Genomic DNA, 8,677 nt, shown 5'->3' with positions numbered 1-8,677 from the left:
CTGAGCTGGATTTTATTTTTTGTTCACAACTGTTGTGTCAAGCACTTAAATTTTTTTGTTCCATTTTACTGTTATCACAGGGTCATAACATGAGTAACAATATTCTCTTATTGTATAAGAAAACTGAATTCCTTAGTCCCTCAGCCCCTACGTCCTGCAGCACCAACTTCTCTTACATGGCTAGAAACTTCTCACAGGGACTAAACTTTGTAATAGGACAGAGATGGAGAATGGCAGCCACTCTCCCCCAAGTCTCTAATTCACAATCCCTCACCTTGGAAGGATTTGTTGGCTGTCCAAGTCTTACCTATAACTCCCCTCACTGAAACTCATGAGAAGAAAACAATCAATAAATAGATCTTCAGAATCAGTTGTGGTCTGGATAGGGGAAATCACTCCTAGCATCTGCCTCCAAGTTTGGTTCCAGGGCCCTCCTCCCCCTGGGCCTCCAGGTAGCTATTATACCCTGAGTTGGTAGAATAAATTGTAGGGTAACATGCCTCTAGAGCAGTGATATTTTCAACCAGTGTGCCATGAGGGATCTTAGGTGTGCCACAAATATTTTTAAAGATCATTAATTAAATTATTTTTGAAAAACGTTCAAAGCACAGTAAGTATATTCTGGTTTTTACTCTTTTTTTAAATCAACATAATTTAAACATGCTGTGGATGTTTAACTATAGGTTCAAGTGTGCTGTGAGATAAAAAAGATTGAAAAACACTAATAATTCATCAAAAATAAAGAAGAAAATCTCAATGAGAAGGAAAATATAAAAGTCATGCTGAACCACAGTTCATTTTTATTTTTTTAATATTTTATTAAGCCATAGCTGTGTACATTAATGTGTTTATGGGGTAACATGAGCTGGTTTTAGATACGATTTGAAATACATCCAACTGGTTAACATAGCCTTCACCACACTTTCTTAATTATTATGCTAAGACATTAATATTCTACACTTAGTAGATTTGACATTTGCCCTTGTAAAATGCACCATAGGTGTGGTCCGACCCATTACCCTTGAAGAAACTTCATGCTGATACGGAATTCTAGAAAATGAAAAACCCCACTAGTGACCATAAATCAAAGGATTTTAGGATAAGGTAGAAAAAACACTCAATTTCCATAATGAAATGCAATTGTTAATAAAACTGACAGAATTATATATATTAGTGGGACTTGTGATATATTCATCATGAGAAAAAAATAAAGGTCATACTTTATTAAATTTAGCCATAACCCAATTTGTCATCTCTATAAATAACAAAAGTAAATACACACATTAAGTGCTTGGCATTCACTTTTTATGAAAAAATGATGCTAGACTGATCACTAATAGCCCAGATGGCCTTGCTTTTTGGAGATATTACGTAGGAAGAACTTCCTTCATTTAAGGAAAGGAAGACTCCGTTGTTAAAGCATGTGGGATAAAAGAAAAATGATTTTAATTACAGAAGATACGGGTAGGAATCATTTTACATAGAGTCTTGTGGGCCCTTGTAAAGATCTTTGAACTTCATTGTAAGTACAAGCAACAGAAAGACATAGAATTTTAATCAAAAGAGTAACACTAGGCCTGTGTTTTGAATATCATTCCGGCTGTTGTATGAGCAGGGAGTCAGAATGAGGTGAAATAGACAGCGGCTGAGTGTAAGAGAAAGCAGAGAGGTGCCGGTGTCAATGGAGAGGAAATCAGGACGGAAAAAGTTAAACAGAAGTTGGGATCAGTGTGGGTGTGCAGGTGAGAGAAAGGCTAAGAAAGGATTTGGGGCTATTGGCACGATCCACAGGGTAGATGGTGTTACAACATGCTGAGTAAGAAAATGCTGACGGAGGGCATTAGTTCAGCTGTGAGGATGTTGAGTCTGAAGTACTTGAAAGTCATCCCAATACAGTGTAGTGCAGGTGCCTAAGTAAGATCAGACATTGAGAAGGGAGGTAGAGGGTAGGGACAGAACTTGGAAACCATCATCACATAGACAGAAATTGAATTCACGTCAATGGATGCAAGAACCTAAGGAGACAGAATAGAATGAAAAGAGAACTAACAAAAAGCCTGGGGAAAGCCAACACCTATATTTGGGGTAGGGAAGATTCAAGCAAAGGTGATTATGGAAAAGGATCCAGAGGCGTAATGAGAACACGGGGATTATGTGGCTGCTTTGTGATGTACAACAGATGTTTGTCACACATTGTTTATCCTCTTTATATCAGCCAGTCACGAGTCAATAAAAATAAAAGAGTGAATGAACACTCATGAGTATATTCACGTGGATCAAATTTAACCCACAGGACCTCGTCATGGGGTAGATTCACCTTTTAGGCAGTCCACAGTCCCTGAAGTGTCCCCCGAAGCCTGGATGACAGCATAGCCCGGGAGAGGTTGACTAACAGACAATGCCAGTCAGTAGAAGGATGTAGAAATATGGGACCAGTTTCTTATTAATAAAAGGATGAATTTTAATAGATTAAACAGCATATATTTGATAATGTTTGTTTAATAAATATATTAAAAGATAATACTGCAGGGAAAAGACATTTTTACTTTTTTTCTTTCCTTTTAACACCTTAGCTATCAAAGCTAAGAATAATTTGTGTCTTAAATAAAATTAAAGTTGTGGTATTTAACCATTTCAAGTATTATTCACTGGTAGTTTTATCAATTATCAAAATCGTACATTGAGGATCATAGTGAAATCCCTGAAAAGATGATAAAGCAAAGAAAACATCAGAATGCCCCTGGACCTGGGAGCCGCAGAATCTGAGAGACCAGAATGCCGTCTCCACGTAATTAAAGGAGAGGAATCTCTACTTGGGGGTTTAAGGCTGGATGACAAATAATAATGAGTTTTTATCTCAGCTCCTTACCTATAAATTGGAAGTAATATCACCTACAAGATAGGGCTAGGAGGGTCAAAAGAAATAATATTGGTAAAATCGCAGAGTTAGTCCCAGGCTCATAGAAGGCACTCAATAAATATTTATTCCTTGAAAAGTCAAACTCAAGTATTGTTTTTTAAAGGTGATTTCATTGGCAAATAAAGAAGACCGTGGATGAAGACCACTGGACTTTTAAAATTCAACCATGTGTCACTGGAGATTTTGGGGGGACCATCCACCATGGTGGGCAAGAGCCTCCACATGGCATCAGACTGCCAGGGTTCAAATCCCAGCTCTGGCATTCGCCAGTGTCGCACCTGACTAAGAAGGTTAGACACTCCCTGCCTCGGCTTTCTTGTTAATAAAATGGTAATAAAAAACATCATCTACATCATGAGGATCTTGTGAGGATTCAGTGAGTTAACATATGTAATGTAAATGTATAGAGAGTTGATAGATATAAAGGGCTAAGAACAGCTCTGCCCAGCATGAGCTCTCAAAAGGTTTGATGTTTCCTGATCTCCGTGTGTGAGCCAGCAACTCTGTGACAGGATGTGAGATATTTCAGCCTTGGTCTTGCTGGTGTAGAAGAGAAAGAATAACAAATTTTCTCCCTTACTATTCTCTTGGAAGCACAGCTGGGCCTTATGTTCAAGGTCTAAGTGGCTTATTATCAGTCCCCGTAAGGGAAATTTTAGTTGCCTTAAGATTCATAGCCACAATTGAAAGAAAAAACTCACTGAGTTCAATTGAAAGGAAAAACTCACTGAGTTCTTTAATAGTAAGGTTAGGTACATGAAGAAATTAATCTGGATACCCTAGAAAGAGACTGGGAAATGTCTAGTGTGTGTATAGCTAGAGGGAGCAAATGACCCAAATCAAGACTGGGCTTCTTGGAGGTCTGGGCAACAAAGGCAGATTCTACAGAAGCTGTGAATTTGTTGGATGCATACAGCAGCCCAGGTGGGGAGAATGCCCAGGTAGGGAGAGAGCCCAGGTGGGGAGAGAGTGCCCAGGTAGGGAGAGAGTGCCCAGGTAGGGAGAGAGCCCAGGTGGGGAGAGTGCCCAGGTGGGGAGAGAGCCTAGGTGGGAAGAGAGTGCCCAAGTGGGGAGAGACTGCCCAGATGGGGAGAGAGCACCTAGGTGGGGAGAATGCCCAGGTGGGGAGAGAGCGCCCAGGTGGGGAGAGTGCCCAGGTGGGAAGAGAGTACCCAGGTGGGGAGAGAGTGCCCAGGTAGGGAGAGAGCCTAGGTGGGAAGAGAATGCCCAGGTGGGGACAGAGTGCCCAGGTGGGGAGAGAGCCCAGGTGGGGAGAGCACCCAGGTGGGTAGAGCGCCCAGGTGGGTAGAGTGCCCAGGTGGGGAGAGCGCCCAGGTGGGGAGAGAGCCTAGGTGGGGAGGGCACCCAGGTGGGGAGAGACTGCCCAGATGGGGAGAGAGCACCTAGGTGGGGAGAACACCTAGGTGGGAGAGAGCCTAGGTGGGAAGAGAGTGCCCAGGTGGGGAGACCGCCCAGGTGGGGAGAGACTGCCCAGGTGGGAAGAGACAGCCCAGATGGGGAGAGAGCACCCAAGGGGAGAGAGCACCCAAGTGGGGAGAACACCCAGGTGGGGAGAGAGTGCCCAGGTGGGGAGAGCGCCCAGGAAGGGAGAGTGCCCAGGTTGGGAGAGACTGCTCAGATGGGGAGAGAGCGCCCAGGTGGGGAGAGCACCCAGGTGAGGAGAGAGCCCAGTAGGGAAGAATGCCCAGGTAGGGAAAAAAGTTGCTGGACTTGACCATGAGTCAGATCAACCAGCAGTTGTGCCTTCCCACCAAGCTTGTATGTCCCAATTGATCAAATCTGCTCTATGTGTAAGGCCATGGGTGAACATATTAATGCTCCACAAATTCTAGAAGGCTGATGTTCAACTGTGCCAAGTGTTGTAAAATAATAATTAACATGGCAATTGCCATTTGAGGACACACAAGTTCTGAGATGATCTTACAAGCCAGTTGAGATGTGGAAGGAGCCACTTGTAAGAAATTCAGAACATCCTAATGGCACTGGTGTGTGAAGACTTAGAACCAGAGTTAATTTTATTTAGATGAAAAACATTCTTCAACTGCCTTTATAGTATAACAATATCTGAATTTCAAAGGGTAAATTTAAACAGATAAGAGTTCTGTTATGAATGTGAAATATGCAATCGTGTTGATCTAGTTGAGGTGGGTCTAACCTTGTTTTAAACTAACTGCACATGGGCTGCTTACAATCCGTTAGGAAGTTTCATCCAGGGATGTGTTGAGTTTGATGAAAATGGTTCAATGTTACACGCTTTCTGATAAAGAATTTTTTTTCTACTTAAGCATGTGATATACAAGTAAGTGAAGAGACATATGGATCAGTAAGAAGTTATAAGTTATAAACTGAATCTGATATAAAAATCACTTTACTAAGGAAGAAGGCTGTAATATATAATCCGAGGCCTATATTGAGCTTTAAGAAATCTAGGAACCTTTAAACAATAAACAGATAAGTACACAAATAACGTGTCTCCTGAATCTGTCTTTAGGGAAGAATATGCAGTGATGTATCTGGGTCCTTCGTCAGGCTCTGCCCTGCAGTGTAGATAGAAATGAAACTATCAGTTCTACTCTGATAATAGCACCAGTTATGAAACGTATCCAAATTATTGCCCTTGCATGATACTATGCTTGCCTGTCAGCTTTTAATTACATTTTGCTTCCCAGGAAGACGGGTTTATAGGTAATAAATATGCCAGGTCATGAAGGTAGTTGTATTTATGATAACAGATGAATAAATCAGACAATTACTATGTGTGTGTGTTATGATACAACCAGAAAAAGTAGAACTATATATAAAGTTTAAAATCACAAATGCAGGAATTAAGGTCTCCTAAAAAGTGACCATTGCAAGAATCTTAACAAATAATTTTTCTTTTACACTCAAATCTTTAGTTCTCATAATTTATTAATTTAATTGACGTATACAACATTTTCAAAGTTAGGGATCGCAGACAGAAGCATATTCTGATTTGCTGCATTAGTCTGTAAAAGAAACCCAGTTGAAATTGCACGTAGAAATCATTTTTTAAGGAAAATCTAGAATTCTGCAATAGAAATTAAACCTCTGCTTATATGAGCGTCTCCTGGCAATTTCAAAATATGCCCCGAAACAAAAGATATCCAGCCAAACTGGAGAATTTTAAGTCATTTCAATAATGCAGATTAAAGTTGTATGACTCCTAAAACAGCAAATTCCAGTGGGAAGTTTAAGAAAGACTATTCTAATTTCCATTTTCTATAATCTTCCAAGGATGGGTGCACCTTGCTACTTACATAGGAGAGTTATGCTTCAAACCTAACTGTGAATGATGTTTCAAAGTTAGAGCAGACAGCTAAACCAGGCATTTATTTTAATAAGTATATGTGGCTAATATTTTTAAAGGAAATCTAGGGATGTACAATAGCTTTCTATTTAGTCAGAAAAAAATTCAATTTCTTTGTGTAGTTATTTTAAAAGAACCCCATACGTTTATTAGACTGAACACTGACCTCAATCATAGGCTCAAATATATGTGCTATTTTTATCCTGTGTTTCATCCTCTTAGTTTTACAATAATGCTGGTTGTTTATGCTAATTCTTGCTAAATTTCAATTAGATAATCCATAGTCATATTTGAAAGGAATAATACTTTCTGGACATCTTCAAATCATTATAATTATTGAGAACATTCACTCTATTTTTGCACATTGTATTCTCACATCTTCATTTCTAGAAGAATATTAAAGAGAAGTCTTTGCAACTAATCCCTCCACCCATGACACCGTTATAAATAACATACATTTTTCCCTTGCTTTGAATCAAGAATTGAGTGGTCAGTCCCAAATTCCACATAAAAGACTCTTTTGTCCTTTGAAGAGTTCAAAAAGGACAAAATCTAACAGCTGTCCCTGGCCACAGAGAAAACAGGAAATGTTTTGCTACTTGTTCTCACACTGCTGTCTCTTCACACTGTGCATGGATCTCTTGGGCTAAAATGTAAAACTACAGCATTTTCTAACGCACCCAAAACTTCAGGAGATTTCAGTGGCAACCTTTATCTGAAGAACCTTGAATAGAATAAGATTTTTCAAATATCTGTACCTTATCTACTTGTCATTTGAATTAATGCAGTTAGTTTTAGCATAAAAGCAAAGTGGTCTGGTTTCTGGGTCAAGATGGTGTATTTGGAAAGCTCTCTCTGCAGAAACCCAGAAATAACAAATACCAAAAACATATTTTAAAACTTTTAAATATTTTGCTGTGCTTGAAAGGAAAAAAATTATCTCTGTAGTTTAAGAAGAACAATATCTCCCCTCTTTTAAGGGGGGGGAGAGAGAGAGAGAGAAAGAAAATATAAAATGGGAGGGGAGAAGAGAAGGGGAGAAAAGAGCAGAGGAGGAGTGAAAAATTAAGGAAAAAATTGAGAGTGAAGAAAAAGAGAAGAAAGAAGGGCAAAACGAAAGTCTGCCTTGCACAGACGTTGCCCCAATCCAGGATGCTCAGAGGAAAAATCTTCTCTAGAAGTTAAACAATGGTATAATAGTTTATAAGAAGCACTTTCACTCTGAAAGTTGGTATTCACCATCTACAGATAAGGGGTTTTCCCATCTAACAAAATAGAAATAAAAGAAACCTGCAAATACTTTTAAAGTACTATTTGGAAAATCCTCACAAGTAAAGGTGTAAGTAGCATCCACAAAATAAAATGGGAAGTTGTAATACAGGAGCAGTCAATTATTAAATAAATAGAGTCAAATGAATAGGCCAAACTGGAGACCTTAGAAATTAAAATAATAGTTATTGGTATTTTTAAAGGAAACAAGAGATAATCTAAGTAGCAGAACTGACAAAGACCAAAAAGCAAACTATTGAACATGAAGATAAAACTGACAGAACCTTCAAAGAATAAAGACATTGACAATGTAAGAGTCGGGATGCTATTTTAGCAATATCTGATTTATTTCTCTTCAAGAGGAGACTTGAAGGCTAATGTGGCAAATATTAGTATCTTTTAAGATTTTATTATACTGGTAATATAACTCATGAATATTAGTTCGCTTTTCTATTTGCTTAAAATATTTAATAACTATAAATATATATGTGTGTATATATTCAAAGAATGAACTAAAAACGATTGAAGCTGCTGAGATACATTGCTATGTGATTAGTCAGGGACCCTCAAATATCACTCACTGTACATCTCTTCTTTCAGAGTCAGTTTTTTTTTTTTTTTTCCCATTCTCCAATCTCCTGCCTGGGGAACTTATCTGGCCGCCAGCATATTTGAAGTCGAACACCTGTTTTCAGCATAGTCTTTCAACCTCTTCCTCCAGTGTGTCTGGTAACTTAGAGCCCAGAGTGCAATTGCTGCAAAACTAAACATTAAAAAGTCAGTTCTCTTGAGGGCAGAGAAAGCTAATTACTCTATGGACTAGAACGGGCATCTGGGGATTCTAAATAGTCCTTCCAGGCCTTCCCCTCCCACTGACAAGCCATCCTTTAACTGCCATCTTTCCATAGACCTGTTTGCATGAATTTCTGGTTATTCCAGGGTTTGACAGTTGAGCCAACTTGCACTTGTTTGTTATTCTTTGTGTATTTTTAGAGTTCAGCCTCTTCCACTCTGTCATTTACCCCCAACTGTCCACTTCCCATCTTTCCACGACCTGCCCCTTGCCATTCCCTTTGCTCTTGTGAATGTTTAGTTCCAAAAATATAATTGTTGTTACTTTAGAGGGATATGTAAGGGAC

This window comes from Otolemur garnettii, unplaced genomic scaffold (assembly GCF_000181295.1).
Source record: "Otolemur garnettii isolate 467f Iridium unplaced genomic scaffold, OtoGar3 scaffold00084, whole genome shotgun sequence".
Lineage (NCBI taxonomy): Eukaryota > Metazoa > Chordata > Mammalia > Primates > Galagidae > Otolemur > Otolemur garnettii.
Note: the sequence above shows the minus strand (reverse complement) of the source record.